Source organism: Petaurus breviceps, unplaced genomic scaffold (genome assembly GCF_028583685.1).
Source record: "Petaurus breviceps papuanus isolate PSGF00001 unplaced genomic scaffold, PetGlider_PUasm1.0 126, whole genome shotgun sequence".
In the NCBI taxonomy this organism is placed as follows: Eukaryota; Metazoa; Chordata; class Mammalia; order Diprotodontia; family Petauridae; genus Petaurus; species Petaurus breviceps.
The window spans coordinates 67,044,644-67,049,206 of record NW_027185655.1 but is presented as its reverse complement, the minus strand read 5'-3'; the positions used below and the strand labels follow the sequence as shown (position 1 = coordinate 67,049,206).

The window sequence follows — 4,563 nt, the reverse complement described above, 5'->3', positions numbered from 1 at the left end:
ACTATATGTAAACAACAATTTTACAATTTTAACATTTTTTAAAAACTTTTGAGTTTCAAATTCAGTCCTTTTCTCCTTCTCCACCCCCTCCCCATATTGAAAAGATAAACAATTACACACAGGTGTTTTATATATATGGAGTCATCATAGTAATGTAGTGAAAGAAGAAAAAAACCTGGAGAAAAATAAAGAAAGTGAAAAAAATGCTTCAATTTGTATCCAGACTCCATAAATTCTTTCTCTGAGTAAAAAGGGGAATAGACAGAATGGAATACCAAGAGGGGAGGGACCAATGGAAAAAAATCTGCCCCTGCCAAGGAGAGGCCTACACAGATGTGTTATTTTCAAAGTCCAAATGTGGCAAAGATGGTAGCTACCATAGGCCCCTCCCTACAAGTTAAGTCTCCACAGTAGAAAAGCTGGGGGTAAGGAGAGTAGGAAGAAAAACCTTGTGGAAGTGAAATTCATCTTATGTTCAATTCCTTTGAAGGCAGTGCCCTGAACGCTGGCCTAAAGAATGGCTATATGGGTGCAAATTCCAAAATGAGAGGACAAGCTAAGTAGGGAGAATAAATAGGAATGTTAAAGGTGTCAGGTATCCCCCAGTACTGATCCAGGAGAAGGGAAGATGGGGAGGTTGGTCCAGTTCTGCTGATTTGGGGAGTGTATTACAGCAAGTTCAAGGTGAGAAGGCACCTGTAGGCACAACAGGAGAAATAGTGGCACCAGTGGGTAGGGAGTAGAGAGAGAAAAGGAAGAACTGGGAATAGAAGGGGATTGAGGGTTCCTCAGGCTTCCAGGGAATGTCACTGACAGAAATATATTAAACATTCAAGGGAGTTAAGTAAGAGTGGTGATCAGAGGATCTGGAGGGCATCATATATGCAATCATGTCTGCCTGAGATGATGTATGACTGGTACCCATTTGCAGCCCAATGACATTCTTGCCCTCCTGGTGGAGCTGGTTATCTGTGAAGTTTCAGGGATTCTCCTTGGATTTCTTAAGGAATAAGTTAGTATCTTCAGAGAAGAACTCATCACATTGAGCTACTGTGAGTCCACTGAGGATCATCATTGCCTGCTGCAAACAGGCCATATTCTTTCCTTCCCGGAGGACAATAGTTTGGAAGATATCAGTGGCACTGATACCACAGTGCCTCAATGCCTGCAGTAACTGAGAAATCTGTTCCATTTTTTTGAAGGTCATGCCTGAAACCTGAATCTTCTTTACCAGGCCCTGGCCATCAGGGTATAGACCATTGATGAGCTCCCACAGCACCATATCTTCCTTCGAGTCAGTTTTGGAAATACTCTCACCCAGACTAGGCCTGCCCAACACCTCTCCAGCACTCTATGGTAATCCATTGAATGAGGATCTGCTCCAAATCAGCATCTTAAGCCTTCTCAATTTTCTGCTGTACCTCCCAGCTCAGCCCATAAGTAGGTTCCCTGTTGACCATTCTGAGATGGTGATGCAGGTGATGGATACAGAACAGAGAGGGCTGGTGTTTGAAATGCACTGAGTGACCTGGAAAGCATTTTTCACCCTAAGTCCTTCAGAATTGTCATGTATCATTGTAATGCTGAGAATAGCTAAGTCATTCATATCTGATCATCCTACACTATTGCTGTTACTTTATACCCATCACATTTTCCTTTGCATCAACTCATGTACATCTTTCTAGGTTTCTGTTTTGTCCTTCAATTTTTTTTTCACCATTACCATTGTGGCTTGTATTTTCCTCCATCCCATTCCCCCTACACCTATTTACTCTATTCTCTCTCTCTTTTCACCCTGTCTCTCTTCAAAAGAGTTTTGTTTCTGATTACCACTTCCCCCAATCTACCCTTCCTTCTGTCACCACCTTCCTTCTCTTATTCCCTTTCCTTTCTATTTTCCTGCAGGGTAAGATAGATTTCTATACATCATTGCCTATGTATATTATTTCCCAGTTACATGGAAAAATAATTTTAATGTTCATTTTCAAAACTTTGAGTTTCAAATTCCCTCCCTCTCCCCCCACCCTCTTTGAGAAGGCAAGCAAAGGGATATGGGCCATTCATGTGTAGTCATGAAAAATACTTCCATAATATTCATGTTGTGAAAGACTAAATATATTTTCTTCTATCTTATCCCCCACACACCCCATTAATTCTATTCTCTCTTTTGACCCTGTCCTTCCTCAAAAGTTTTGCTTCTGATTACCCTATATTCCATTATGCCCTCTCCTCTTTCACTCCTCTGTCTTATCACCTTCTTCCCTACTTTCCTGTAGGGTTAAGATAGATTCCCATACACAATTGAGTGTATATGTTATGCCCTCCTTAAGCCAATTCCAATAAGAGTAAGGTTCACCCATTCCCTCCCACCTCCTCCTCTGCCTCTCCACTGTAAAAACTTTTTCTTGCTTCTTTTATGTGAGATAATTTACCCCCATTCTACTCCTCCCTTTCTCCTCCCAGTACATTCCTCTCTCACCCCTTAATTTTATTTTTAGATTCCATCCCTTCGTATTCAACTTGCCCTGTGCCCTTTGTCTCTCTGTCTCATACACATGTGTGTTTGTATGTGTGTTTGTTGTGTCTTCCTTCCAACTACCATAAAAATTAGAAAGGTCTCAAGAGTTACAAATATCAGCTTTCCGTGTAGGAATGTAAAGAGTTCAATGTTAATAACTCCCTTATGATTTCTTTTTCCTGTTTACCTTCTTGTGTCTCTTTGCATCATGTATTAGAAAGTAAAATTTCTTCTTAGCTCTATGCATTTTTTTCAAGAATGCATTAAATTCCTCTACCTCAGTAAATATCAATTTTCCCCCTTGCTGAATACAGGCTGTTTTGCTGGGTAGGTGATTCTTGGTTTTAATCCCATCTCCATTGGCCTTCAGAATACCATATTGCAAGCCTTCTAATCCCTTAAAGTATAAGTTGTTAAATCTTGTCCTATTCTGATTGTGGTTCCATAATACTTGGATTGTTTCTTTCTTACTGCTTGCAATATTTTTCTCCTTGACTTGAGAACTCTGGAATTTGGCTATAATATTCATTGGATTTTTCCTTTTGAGATCTTTTTTGGGAGGTGATTAATGGATTCTTTCAATTTCTACTTTAACACCTGGTTGTAGAATATGGGGCAGTTTTCTTTGATAATTCCTTGAAATATAGATTTCAAGAAGTCCAAAAATTTTTAAATGATCTCTCCTGGACCTATTTTCTAGGTCAGTTATTTTTCCAGTGAGATATTTCACATATCTTCTATTTTTTCATTTGTTTGGTTTTGTTTCATAATTTATTGATTCCTCATAAAGCCATTAGTTTCCATTTGTTCCATTCTAATTTTTAAGCAATTATTTTCTTCAGTGAGCTTTTGAACCTCCTTTTTCATATTGTCAACTCTGTCTTTAATGGCATTCTTCACTCATTGGTTTTTTGAACCTCTTTTGAAATTTTGGTTAGTCTATTTTTTGGATGTTATTTTCTTCATTATTTTTTGGGTCTTCTTTAGCAAGCTGTTGACTCATTTTTCATGACATTCTTTTTTCATTCTAATTTTTCTTCCCATTTTTTCCTCTACTTACTTGATTTTCAAAATCATTTTTGAATTCTTCCCTGCCCTGAGATGAATTCATATTTTTCTTGGAGGCTTTGGATGTAGGAGCTTTGACAGTGTTTTCTTCTACTGAGTATTTGTTTTGATATTCCTTGTCACCATAATAAATTTCTATGATCAGAGGTTTTCCATTGTTTGCTCATTTTCCCAGTCCAGTTACTTGAATTTTAACTGTATGTTAAAGTAAGTGTCTGCTTCCAGGGTGTAGAGCACACTGTTCCAAGCTTCAGGGCTTTTGTTAGCTTTTTTTTAGAGATACATCCAGGTACTTGTAAGTTTTCAGTTATTCCAGGGTGGTATGATCTCAAGAGAAGTGGTTACTCCTCTTGTGGCTGGTGCTTTGGACTATGAGTGAACATAAGCGCTCTTTTCTTCCCTGTAACTGTGATTAGGGTTCCCTCTCCACTGCTGCTACAAGCTTTCCTATACCAGTGACCCTCCTTGTACCAAGACTGCCACTAGAGACTGTGACCTAGATCCAAATATGGGCAAAGCAACAGAGTCCCGCCTCAGTGCCAGCAAAGAGACCCCTGAAATTAAATTCTGATCAGTTGTTCAATCCCCTTACTATCTGTGGATTGAGAGCTGCAGAAGCAGCTGCTGCCACCATCACCATTGCCTCAGGTCTGTGCTGGGGCACAATGAAAAACCTGTATCAGAATGAAACCATCTACACTGAGCTAACTTTCCCAGTACTACTCAGTGGGATTCTAGGCTTTTTTAGTTATTGTATTTAGTTTCTCAAACCTTGAGGTTTCATGAAATTTTTTTGAAAGTATCCAGCTTACTGCTTGGGAACCATTGACTGGAAAGTATAAAGATTAAGGATTATTCATGGACTCTTTAGATCATAGATTTAGTGCTGGAAGGAATGTCAGATGTCATCTCATCCAAGCCTCTTACTAGTTAAGAGAGTTGAGGCCCCAACATAAACTGCTTTGTTGAAGGTCAAA

The 4,563-nt window shown here is 39.1% G+C and overlaps 1 pseudogene; it reads right to left on the bottom strand.

Annotated features, from left to right (window-relative positions):
• Nucleotides 1-823: 823 nt before the first annotated feature.
• Nucleotides 824-1,460, bottom strand: LOC138170999 (transgelin-2 pseudogene; annotated as a pseudogene).
• Nucleotides 1,461-4,563: the final 3,103 nt, after the last annotated feature.